The sequence below is a fragment of the Botryllus schlosseri genome, chromosome 9, assembly GCF_051294905.1.
Source record: "Botryllus schlosseri isolate E-star chromosome 9, Bs_hap1, whole genome shotgun sequence".
Classification (NCBI taxonomy): Eukaryota; Metazoa; Chordata; class Ascidiacea; order Stolidobranchia; family Styelidae; genus Botryllus; species Botryllus schlosseri.
This window is the reverse complement of record NC_137244.1, coordinates 9,392,027-9,405,702: the sequence shown is the minus strand read 5'-3', so window position 1 is coordinate 9,405,702 and position 13,676 is coordinate 9,392,027. Positions and strand designations below refer to the sequence as shown.

At 41.2% G+C, this 13,676-nt stretch overlaps 1 long non-coding RNA gene across 1 annotated transcript; it reads left to right on the top strand.

Moving 5' to 3' along the window:
* The first annotated feature begins 7,187 nt into the window (after positions 1 to 7,187).
* LOC145447164 (uncharacterized) lies at positions 7,188 to 8,237 on the top strand. Its single transcript, XR_013917477.1, has 3 exons — positions 7,188 to 7,469; positions 7,669 to 7,878; positions 7,991 to 8,237. It is a non-coding gene; the product is annotated as an uncharacterized LOC145447164 (long non-coding RNA).
* The last annotated feature ends 5,439 nt before the right edge of the window (positions 8,238 to 13,676 follow it).

The following is a 13,676-nucleotide window of genomic DNA, read 5'->3' as shown; positions in this document are numbered from 1 at the left end:
AGTCACATGAAGTCACTGTTTCCATATAGTTTATTCCAAACCTTCTTTGTTGTCATTGTCACATTTACACACTATGTGTTTCAAATTGTTACGTGATACCTTTTCCAATCCCTAATCCGTAAAACAAGCCAATAAGTGCTCGTGATTAGGCTACATGATGAACGGCCGACGGCTGGAATTCCAAGAAGATTTTTAACACTAAATATTTGTTTACTGGTGTCAAGTGTTAACCCGGTCTTTTAGTTTGTGGCGAACAGGGTGCCCTGTGGAGCCTAATTTAAGTCGGTATTATGGCAAAAACGGTTGCCCGACATATAAGCATGCGACACAATGGAAAACGACAATTCAGCATGGAACACATCAGCATGCGTCACTTCAGCATGTGACTGTATAACCCAAAAACTTACCCTAACCCGAGACATAGCCTAACCTAACCTAACCTAGCCTAACCTAACCTAAACCCTAACTCTAACCCAACCATAAATCCAACCCTAACCTACCCCTAACCCGTAATTTAACCCACATGCTCATGTGTCGCATGCCAAATTGTCGCATGCCGAAGTCTCGCATGCTGTAATGTCGCATGCTCATTGCTCATATGTCCACGGACCGGCAAAAACACGAAGAAGGACACTCAGCTAAGGAAGGGCGAACTTCGTAAGCACTACTAGTTTCTATCAACAACAAAGGCTATTTCACCAAGCTGCACACCGGTCGGAAGGCAGCAGCAAAGACAAGCATTGTAATATCAAAATACATTTTAATGTCCTAATGAAAAAAATCGTGTCCGTGGGTTGTAAAATAAAGTTTAAAATGTATCATGTTTATCATTGTTTACATTATGACGGCAAATAAATATTATTTTTGTTGATTAACCGTCACTTTCTCATTGTCTAATATCAATACATCCACTGAGCAGCATTTGCTAACATTTTTTTGACGTGAGGCTTGGATCGAGAGAAGCCACTAAAACTGAGATTTTGGTCGCGGTCTAAAAAGGAACCACTGCTCAAGGTTATTGACTTTCAAGTTAGATTGAGCTAAAAAGCCGAACAGACGGACCTTCATTGCTCTTCTCATTTACTCGAGCGACAGATCACAATCTGTAGCAGCGTATCATAAGGTAGCGTGCACTGAGGTAAAATCACAACGACGGAGAAGAGTGTTTTTAATGAGACACCCAATGGCCTAAACCGGTAGCCTTCTTATTGCACATCTGAATAAAAAATGTTCGGATGGTCCTCAAAGAGTTGAAAGGCACTGATCTACGGTTAGGTCACAGTTAGATGTCCACGAAACCACCAAGAAGAAATCGGGCTGGGCACTAAATAAAATGTTTGAAACCCCTCATTTTTCGGAAGGAGAGATAAGATTCTTATTCTCAAAAATGGAAAATGCCAATTTCGAAGATGCTGACCCGCCCCGTAGGTTACTGCAAGATTTCAATATTTAGTTCGAAACATGATGTTGACGAAACTCTAATGTAGTGTGATGAAACTGTGTTTAAAGTATCTGTGCGGTCTAATATCAAACCAATAAAGCACGGAATACAATGACCTCTGCATTCGACGAAACATATTCTATGAGGAGAGCAGGATTGCGAACTCGGTTAAAACACGTCAAAATCTGTCGACATTTCATATTTTGGTTACATCACCTTTACAACTTTCACGTGTAAGCAGTGAAAGATAAAAAGCCACGAAAGATGGTTGTAGCTATAGCTAGATAAAACAAATACTCGATGTAACATATACCATGCCAACTGGTGTGGTATAATGTGGATCAATCAACAAAAATGATGTACACTATCTAAATTCCGTATTGGGATATGTGCTATTCATTAATGTAATGTAATTCTGAGCCCGGAATAACCTTCGACGGCAGCCACCCGGATCGCAAATCCCCCGCTAACCTAGTCTATATCATGTGTTATGATTCTGATATGATTATGATTATGATGACTTGTAACACGGTCCACCTTCTTTTTGGGGTTTTTAGGACGCCGCTCATCCGGGTCAGAGACGTAGTGGAAAGATACAACTCGTAAAAATATTTTAGCTGCAGTCGAATACGGGGACTTTCCAAGGAAATCGCCGCTGCATTTCTTCAAACTAACAACATTATTCTGAAGATACATCATATTAAGACAGCCTTGCCGCTTTAATGTCACATCACTCCCTATATATATTCCTCGAGTTAATATTTGTTCAAATTCGCGCTGGATATCGAACCTAAACTGTAATTTAACAATAGAATAAACACTTTACTTTCTCTTTGAGCTTTCACAATCCCAGGAAATGCCAGTAGTAATAATATCACCAATATATTCCACCATTTCACGCTTGTCATCTTTTTTCAGTACTGTAATCTCGATATCATACAATAGTATAATTCATATAAGAATTATGCTTTTGAGTACGCTATGCTGTAACTAGCAGAGAGGAAAATTAACGATACCAACCATCAGTGCGGTGCACGCGCCAATATTACACTAGTAGGCCTACACGAGGATAGCATTTTTGTAATGCTCGATAAATTGTTGCTGCATAGACAAAACTAAAGCTTCATTGATTGCTTGTAAAACACGAAGTGTGTATTCAAATTCATGCATTGACTGCCGGTGAGCCATCATAACGAAAGAAAAGGGATGACGACATAGTGTCCTTGGAGGGGAATTCACATCTTTCGCCACCTAGCTACGCCACTGGTGACCGGTGAGATGCCCGACTGCCCTAGTTTTCTGCAAGTATCTCCAAGAGCAACGTATATAGTTGTGACTATAAGTAGAGCCCGACCGATTATCGGCTCGCCGATAATATCGAGTTGATATCACACGTGGAAAGAAATATCGGTATCGGCCATTGGAGGTAAAAAAATATCGGCCATTTTCGTGACGTCACATCATGGTCGTAGGGAGTCAGAGAAGACGCGAAGTCTTCACTGAATGTCAGTAAATTATAAAGATAAATGGCCAAGCTGCAATGCACAATTGCACATTCGCCCTATGTAAAAAATATACTTTCACCCTTATGCCCCAGTGACTTTAGTGGGAATCCCCCTGCGTTGATCGAAGATCGAACACCAGAGACAGAGAGCAGACATCGAGTGAATCAGTGAATGGAAAGTTATATGTAGAAGATTTCAATCGATTCACTTGAGAAATGAAAACTTCATTCAAGCTGGACTGACCGTCGTGATGACAGAGAAAAGGGTCGCGTGTAAACATTTACCTGTAGATAGTGCTGTTGGTGTCTGTGTAGGAAGCTCACAAGCCAAGGCGCGGTACAGTACCAACAAAGCGAAAAAGAGCAGTAATGTATGGAGTCATCTGACTGAGGGGCCTCCATGATAAGGAATATGCGGGCATAGAGTGCAAGAAAATCAAGCAAAAAGGGAGTAGAGCCAACAATTCATACGAATGTTTTTGATTCCATAATGACATGGGCCAATTCTGACAGTGTGTAAAAGATTGATCAACTGATTGTTGAAATGCTGGTCATAGTCAAAGGGATGGGTGGAGCGGACGTGAACAATTTGAGTTGTTTTAAACATTCTCTTCAACTGTTAATGATGTTCTGAAGGGTCCAGGTGTACTGCCAGAAGGATATCAATATTTGGTGGAACCAATGAAGAAAAGATCCCCAGCAGTCGTGGAACCAAAATAAACAAAGATTCCCAGTTCTTGCTGTGATACCAACTACGGTACCAAGTGAAAGACTGTTCACTGTGTTTAGTACTGTATAGCCTACATCATTCATGAATACCACACAAGTTCACTCCCTGGAGAAAACGCCGAGAAGTTATGCTTCGTGAACTGTAATCCGCAACTGCCAGACTGGTGCTACTTATATATTCTTATTGCCCCCCAGATCATTCATTTCATGTTAAGTATAGCAATGGCTGTAAACATGTTCAATTAAATACTCTATAGGTGTCAAATATGCGCCTTGAGATAGATTCCATATCTTTTGAATATCGGCTGATTATATCGGAGTTATCGGTGAAGGTACTGGATATCGGTTTTATCGGTATCGGCTCAAAAATCCAATATCGGTCGGGCTCTAACTATAAGACTTATTGTAAACTGAATCGCAATTGGTCACCGCTAGACGGAATGTCTATTATCTTGGCGCTGTATATATCTAGAACTCGTATAATTGGTGTTGAGTGTAACACAGAGCGAATTTACGTAAGGTGTTATTATTGTGTAATCTGAGTCCCGAAGGTTATTTGGATACTTCGCTACGTGTATATTTCTTTCAACGGATCAGACCCCGCGTATATTTTCTTGACGTAATACGCGACAGTCTTTCTTGTCGATACAGCGGCGTCATGGTATCGTCTGGTCGTAAGCAGCACGACAACGTTTGTTGTTTTGTCGCCACTCAACGACGTATAATCTTGATTAAACCGATTGCAAATTTGACTGCAGAAGTGCAATCCCAGTACAGACCTATATTACATTTTAAATAAATGCGAGAGTCTCGCAGCGAGAGTATACCAACGTAACATCAACTTCATATTGGAAATAAAGACTTAGAACGTACATATATACTGAGAAGCTATAGACTTCATAATATATAAAGAATAGCTTCTTGCAGGTACAAAACGTCCATATACAATTGAATAGGATGTTCATATTGCTATGAATATACTATTCAATTGTATACAGACGGCAGTTAACACTACGGCGCTGAGTATTTGCTCGGTAAAGGAATTATGTAATAGTTTGTAGTTGTAGTGCATATACGCGACAAAGTGACATCGATCCTCTACTTCTAAGATTCTATAGTATTCTCTACGCCAGGGGTCACCAACCTTTTTGCACCCGAGAGCTACTTTTTGATACTGATTGATGCAACGGGCACCATTTACTCCTGCCGTTTACCCTCCTGAATTTCCACTTCGATATTCATAGGGCAGTAATCACATTGCAGTAAGACTTCCTTCCAAGACAGTCTTGTAAAATCAAAACATCTCATTTCAACTAGCTCTTCACTGGCATTTATTAAGAAATTATGAATTACTTAGCACCATAGCACCTATTTGTATAAATAATGCAACAGTCAACTCAAATCAAGTCAACTTTGGACTGGATAGTGGACATCTTGTTATCTCTATTTATATCAGTCAGTGGGAAGGCTGGCATTGCATGTTATCAGCTATTGCGCTGTACTCTGGTATGTAACTTGAAACTGCTACTCTGAGTGAGTCTTCCAGATGTGCATCAGTGAGGCGTGTTCTGTGCTTGTTTTTGATAAAGTTCATGTCCGAGAAGGCTGATTCACAACGATAAGTTGAACCAAACATGCTTGCAACCTTCATAGCTGCTGCGCATACACCACTGTACTTTTCCGTGTCAACAAGGATTGGGGCATTGTTAAGTCAGAATGACCTTGGTAGGTATATGTTGCCAAAGAGTCTCGAAAGGATTTGATTGACAAGCGAATCCACTTGTCGAGCATTATACCGGGCAATGACAACTATTACAGAAAATGAGAAACACGGCTATCTGCTACCGAATAGTAATGCCATTTGCTCATGTGTCATTGTTCTGGATGTCCACTGTCCAGCTTCACCACCGACATTTCAAGAAGACCGTGGATAGCATTCCGCCATATGTCGCCTGTATAGGTTATGCTCAGTGCTCAGTCTTCGATATCTTGTGATTCGATTAGGCTACATGTTGGTATATTATTAGTTGTAATTGGGGATATTTGCTATCATCATTTTAAGTGTTTATATATATGTATTGTCATTTCCAAGTCACATGTTATAGTGTGATTGAAACAACAATAGCTAAATCACTCAATTTATCTATTTAAAAGCTCACTGGTGATAATCTGACGAATATTGGCTAATGCTGCTATTCGATCTATTTTCAGAACAGGCTCGCGGGCACCACATCTGGTCCTCGCGGGCTACCTGGTGCCCGCGGGTACCGGGTTGGTGACCCCTGCTCTACGCCAATGTGATTTAAATCCGTCTGTAGCTGGAATGGAACCTATTGAGAACTTGTGACCTTGAGAGAACCATACATGGCCACAACGTTCCCTCTAAGCTGCGCACGTGCGCAAATGCGCAGTGCTGAAACGGTCTCTGCGCACAGAAAATCTAAGTTGCGCACAAAAAATCCGAAGTGATGACTTTTTTTAGTCGTTGCGCACTGTTGTCCAAGGGACCGCGCAGGCGCGCAGACTTGTGAAAAATTATAGGGAACATTGCCAGGGGCAAATACTGCTATCGCTGAAGTCTGAAACCGACGTACCAGTGCTGCCCGCAAAGGTAGATATTGCGCTCCGTGAGAATTTGCAATCACGTGCGCCTCACGAAAGAGATTTTTCTTTTAGTATGGTCCCGTATACGCGTGAGCGATACTGATATCATTTCAATAGCGCAATCTTTTCTGGGAATGGCGAAATAACATGGTTTGACAAAGTTATAACGAACAATGGGCTAGCTCGAAGTTAATCTGCGAGAAACTAACGAATAGTCTTTTCCGCGTGGCATGAGCATTGCGTAAGACTTACTGTGCAATTACATGCCGTGGATTTTCGAAGTCATCACTTCCAATCAGGCGAATTTGATCACGTACGTTGAGAAATGATAATATGCAGAATATGCAAGTACAAGCACCAATATTGTTTAAAAAATCCATCTCTTTGCCAACGTTGATCGGGAGATGCTACAACTGATGTGCACTGAAGGGCGTTAAATAACATCAGCTTCTCATCAGCACAAATTCTGGTTTTATTCGATTCGCTTGAACGGGAATCTTCCGTCGATAAGGTCATACGCTGATATTGTTCTTGCTTCAGTCAGACTTGAAAATACGTATCATTATATCTGACTCTATGTCTTGATAGTAATGACCGCATATTGCCGGTATTAAGGCGTCACATCAGTGTTTTAACGCGGTAGCCCAGGTCACCATTTACACGACACGGGTTTATTGTCACGTCACAGATGATCGCACAAAATTCCGATTCGCCGTCTATAGCAGAGATGCCACTCCTGGGTTTTCCACCCAGATCTGGGTTTTTCGAGCATCACCTGGGTTTCTGCGTTTTTGTGCTTGAAATCTGGGTTTTTTTCAACATCATGTTTGTCAGGTCAATTTTACGGCGGAAAATTGATTATTACATTAGTAAGATATTCTAATGTCGACGGATTCCACTGTGACTAGGCCCATTTACATGACGGTTTAAGTCAGCTTCGAAGCTGACTCGTCGATCCGACTCTCTCGTATTCGATGAAAAGAGAAAGGCAAACTGCTTCAAGTCGACTCGAGCCTCAAGCTGTTGTGTAATGTGGTTTACGATCGGCTTGAGTATTTGGTCATCGGCGTCCGGCGATTTTCGTTCGACGGCGCTGGTTTTTGCCGCGCGGGCTCTTGGCATCGTAATTCTTGTTTTTCATCTGATGTTGAGAAATTGGGCAAACATGGCAAGGAAAAGTGGGGTTACTTTGTAAGTGCTCGCTTGTTTACGATGGAATATATCATATGTAGTACACCTGTATCGGAGTAGCAACCGTGCTCTTTTAGGGCAGTTTTATATATGATATTTGGCTGCGACGCTTCGATCTGTAGTAGCCTATAGTTGCTGTCATCAGCTACATAAAATGGCTAACAAGGTAAAACGTTGCATCTGTATTTCAACTTCTCAGACTACAGTTCGGAAGAGATGTGGATTGTACCGGTACTACAATTCGACTACGACATGCATAGTGAACTGGTGGAAGAAGCGGCCTTGCAGTGTGCTATATCTATACGGGAATACATGAACGATTGCTGCATTTCGTACATAGGCCTACTGTTCCACTGGATAAACTGATGTGAGCGCGCATGTGATGGGATGGAGCTGGTGTCTCGCCCGGGTGGATGATATGGAGATTTGTGACTCTCCTGGTCCTATGGTGATGATGAAGCGCAGCGGTGTTAGGATTATTGCTTTGTTTTTAGTTCTGGGTTATAGTGTTCTGCTGATAGTGATATGATGCGGTCGTGCGGGTGTTCACGATTTTCAGCTTGCCGTTTTGATATTGTATTCATGGTAGCCTATGTGTTTGTGAGGGTGCTGAAATTGGCACTTCTCAAAGTTTAATTGGTGGGTAGCAATTTAGTAGTAGTGCTCTATATTGCTCTTTATGGCAGTTTTTATAGACATTCTTGGTATTGTTAACTTCCTATTTGGTATATCATGCCGACAAGATGCTTCAATAAAATCTCTGCAGTAGTTCCTGTATCGTGACTGACTCTTAAGTCACCGGCATACATGGGGTAGTCTGTTACAGAGGAGCGGCCGAACAACTAGAGGTCACATGTGGTTTGCAAGTGGGTCACTTGAGTGTTAATGACCTTATTTTAATCGCATCGACAAGTGATGCCTGACATATCAAAACAGTCGTTACTCCCGCCTATACTCCACGGCCCATCTTCGTTGACGCCGAAAAAGCTAGCTGATAACTTATACTTGTTGTTTTCCTCTACTATCATGATATGAACAAGATTATTTTCCTCTACAAATATCGATATTATGAGTATCTCATCATCCTCGTTAATTTCGAGGATAAGAAACGTTTCAGAGTACGACCAAACACAGATTGTCGTTGTACCTTTGCCCACCAAACTTACTATACGAATATATATTTGTAAGGGGTAAAGCGACACCGGGTCGTCCGCGATACAGCTTCCTGAAGGATCATGTAAACAGGGCCCTTTAACGAGTCAGCTTGGAGATGAGACGTGACGTCACTGGAGACGACTTGAACGCCAAGTCGAGTCGAACATGTAACCAGGCCTATTGAAACGGCAGAGTCCAAAGAGACCCATTTACTATTAAAATGAGAGGTCTTGGCGTGATGCGATAGAGCTTCATTGAATACTGACTACTAGGTGGCAGAAAGTCATGTTCACTGCTGTAAAGTATGCAATTTATTCACATGGAAAGACCAATTGTTGATCTAACTAATTTACCATGTTGACATCAGAGTATATTCACTTTCAACTGGGACACTCAAAGAGAGACAGTTTGGGCAACCGGGCAAGTTATTCAGAGTGAGAGGGGTTTGTTAAATGCAAACGTACTCTTAATTTCATGATTTGGCAGTTTCTTTTTCGACTAAACATCCCAGATAAAAGTGTTTGTCCCAGGTTTATTGAATCGAAAGCTATCTTCGATCTATCTGGTCAGCTCGCAGTCACTAGAACTACCCTACAATCATCCTCACGATAGATGGGGATTAGCATTGTTACTAACATTACGAATATATAATACACTACGTATTGACCCCCCATACCGAATGCCTGGTAGCAATGTGTCGAGAGGAAAACATCATATTTCGATGGATTTGCTCATTTAACTGAGCAACATGCATACTATAGGATGGAAATGAACCGTTGGGATCTCAATATCAAGGGCTAAAACTTCTTCTATGTCCGTATAACTGTCCTTGATGACTCTCAGTCACTGTTTTACAGCTATATCATAGAAATTTGAGTGAAATAGAAGATCTGGGTTTTTCTGGGTATTTTTGACGTCCAAATCTGGGTTTTTACAAAATATCTCAGTGGCATCTCTGGTCTATAGTACTTGCGATTACAGGCGTCTATTTGTGTCGCTACGAGTGTTTTGGCTATAGCTGCTTGCCTGTGTGGGCAACGTTGAGTGAATATTCGATAATTCTGCACTGTTTATACTGACCGCTTTTAATATTGGCAAAACGAATGGGCAGTTTCTCATCTCCTCACCAAGCCAAATTAGCAAAAAAGTGCGATTCGTTTAACATGGCTGTTGTCGGGGCATGTGAAAACAGAAGAAAAAACTGTAAAATTAGGTGAGAGTTTTTCTTTTTCGAGCGATAAAGGTGTGCGCTGCAAAATATGTAGAGAAGTAAAATATGGAAAAAAATAGCATTCATTTTTTTCAGAAAGCCACCGCACTCGAACTGTAGCCAAAACACCCTCAAAATATGCACCACAGAACACGTGCAATATCCATGATGTCGAGGTTTATCGCAATGGTGGGTGAATGCTTCTTAGCCCTTTGCGGCACCACTGAGTCGCACGTGTGCTATGGTGCAGATCCCGAAAATATTTCAGCAGAAGCCCAAACGCGACGGTTTTCAGAAAAAATGCCCTCAATGGCTTAACTTCAAGTCGAGACCACATCATGTTTAGAGCGTAGTTCGCCATCTTCACTCATAATGTGATTATCTGGTGTAATGCAATAAAACTAAATGTAAATGCTGTATTTTGATTCTATCAATGAATCATGTGACTCGAATGGATACACGCACGTCTGGTGTTACGCACAGGACCGTAATTGCCGCACCCCAAACCCCCCAATTGGACGGCCCGAGCTCGAAGGGGAACCAAAATTATTTCGTGAATAAACATAAATCATGGAGTAATTTTTTGGAAATTTATGCAACTTTTTCAAAGAAGAAATAACAATTTGAAATCGTGTACGTCTTAGTTTAGTACGTTTGGGCGATTTCAATATCTTTCGACACAGCAGATAGGAGGACACGAAATAGCATCATGTACTGAAGTCATTACCAACGGGTACGCCCGAGGATATTTGATTATTATTTAGGGGTCCTACCTTTTCCAACACACCTTACTCGATCAGCTCTACCGGTAAATCTGGTTACGTGAGCAGAGAGAGGATAAAAATTAATAGCAATGTATATGCAATTCCCGATCATATTGACCGATTCAATCATGAATTATACAAATTTTTCGCGCTTCGCGCGTCCAGGCCATACACCCACTAAACGGATACCCAATATAGATGACAAGCAGCGACAAAATGCGTAAGGCCCGGGGGGGGCGAAGCCCCCCAGAAATTAGGCTTATCACCATATGGGGGGCCTGATTGCGCACTGTTGTCTATGGGGCTGCGCAGTGAGTTGGCGTGTTTGCGCAGACTCGTCATTAATTAGAGGGAACATTGCATGGCCATATGCTGATAAAATTACAACGCGCGCTTCGAGCGCATGCATGTTTGACCAATTACCAATCCAGACTACCTGATACGATATCCTTTACCAATAAGCCTTTGAAATAACAGCAGTTGAGCTGTCCATGATGCATCTGTAATGCAGTGAATAAATATCACTCGACCATGCATCCAGTCACCTCAATATCGTGTCTAGTTTCACTCATATTAAACAACGTAGCCTACAATCGGTTTCGTTTCATTCAATGCAGTCCTTTTCGTCAATATCAACAAACACATAAAATGTAATATGCAGCAATTAGAAACGGCTGCGTATAAGAATGCTGCATGGTGTAACAAATGATTCATGAATTCAGTTTTATAGGGCCTCGATCAAACATATGTTGACGTATGCATTCTCACATAAGTGAACCAGTGTTGGGATCGAGTCATTACCTTCGAGTCACGAGTCATTTCGAGTCATTGCACATTTTGACTCGAGTCAAGTCAAGTCAATCGATTTTTAGAGATGACTCGAGTCAAGTCAAGTCACCTGATATTTGGAGGTGACTCGAGCCATTTCGAGTCAAGTCAAGTCAAATCAAGTCAAGTCAGGAGTCAAGTCACAATTCAAGTCAAGTTGCCTTTTCGAAGTATGAGGCATGATTACGTCTTTGCATTTTGCGAGCTCTCTGAAATACAGATTGAGAGATCATTGATTCCGAGCCGATGAACGAATATAGAGTTAAATATGCACGCAAGAAGGCGCTGCATCGCTCGCATATACGTAGAACTGTAATTGCATAGCCTCAGTCTATAGTTACTAGCCAAAATAGAGAATATACAACGAAGAAGCAAATTGATAAGATGCAATACATTACCCATTTACAAATTGAAATGATACAGTTCGGGCCTGCACCAATGGTTGAGGACTATATAAACTATATTCTAATTCAATTTCAATAAACAAAGACGTAAGGTAAGGATAGAAAACAGAAATAGACATTTTGCTACTAAATTACTTTACTACTAGAACTAGATTATGACAGCGTAAGCTGTGAGCTTCGATCTCTTCGTTTGCGGTCAATCTATTTTTGAGAGAACAATGGAGGCTCAGAAAACGCACGATCATTTAATGATTGGTCGCTCTCACGGGTTACACCAGCGTTTCGCGAACAATCCGTAAATATGCAAGATACAGTGATTTTAGCGACACCGATTACCTGATGACTTGAAATGGACTCGGGAATTTTGTTCCTAGTCACGACTCAATCCACATTTCTGATACGCCGAGTCAAGTCAAGTCAAGTCATTTTAGCAAAGTGACTCGAGTCAAGTCAAGTTATAAGAAAACGGTGACTCGAGTAATCCCAACAATGAAGTGACCTATAGTCCGAATAGATTGTTATTGGGATGTCATGAGACACTTCTGAAAAGCGGGGAAAGAGAATCCTGCAGACGATACCGTTAGCGTAATACACATGTAGGCTACGATTACCCCACACATCACGAGATATAGCTTGAGTTATACTGTTGATTAACCTTTATAGATTGTTTCTTTGCGGAACACATGCCAATTTCACTAACATTAAAACAATGGCTAATTATCAAGCAGCCCCCCAGACCCGCCACCAGGCTATCTCATTTTGCCGCTACTTTTCAGCGAGACACGCTTCACTGTTTAGTTATTCAGCTTATATCGGCTATCCGCGCGACGTCCGAACATTTTCTATAATTTGTGATTGAATCGGCCAATATGATTAGGAATTGCATAGATATTGATATCAATTTGCATCCTCTCTCTGCTCACGTAATCATATTCAACAGTAGAGCTGAGTAAGGTGTCTTGTAAACTGTCAGGCCCTCTATCGGGCTATACCTTTTTGCCGCTACTTATCAGCGAGATACGTTGTATAGTATTGTTTAGCTTATTTAGTGATTTAGCTTATATCGCGTAACCGCGCGGGGAGGAAACATTTTCTATAATTCGACATTGAATTGGTCAATATGATCGGGAATTACATATATATTACTATCCATTTGTATCCTGTCTCTGCTCATGTAATCAGATTTACCAGTAGAGCGGAGTGAGGTGTCTTGTAAAATGCAGTGACCGTAAATAATAATTATATAACTAAACTCGCTCGGACCCGTTGTTATAATGACTTCGTTACATGAAGTAATTTCGTAACCTCTTGTCTACTATGTCAAAAGATATTGAAATCGCCCTAACGCACTAAGCCAAAACACACACACGATTTCAAATTGGTATTTCTTCACTAGAAAACAATTTTTCTCTGCTGAATGGCATTTGTCTTATGGGATTGAGATTGCCAGGACAGGAACAGTCGGTGCCAGCCATATAGGCGCCTAGAGTTGTGTAAGCAAACATGTTTAAAACAAGGCTCTTGTTTTAAAAAATGTTTTTTATTGCTTTTTTTCTAAGCAATGACGGTATGAATATTCAGTTGTGACGTCATAGTGGATGGATAATCCCAATTGTAAATATAGGGTATATAAAAATATAGCTCTTTCGACGAAATAGGCTTCCAACCCCTGTCATACGGCCCAACGATATCTTTAACCAGGACTACATCATCTTGCAGCATTTTACGGTCGGCGGGCATCATTATCATTCATTCCGTTCCAACAACCTATATCTACGTACTATAGCCGTTGAGCCAACTATTTCGAGGGTCCCAGCCATCCCATATCGTATATGTCGGCTATATC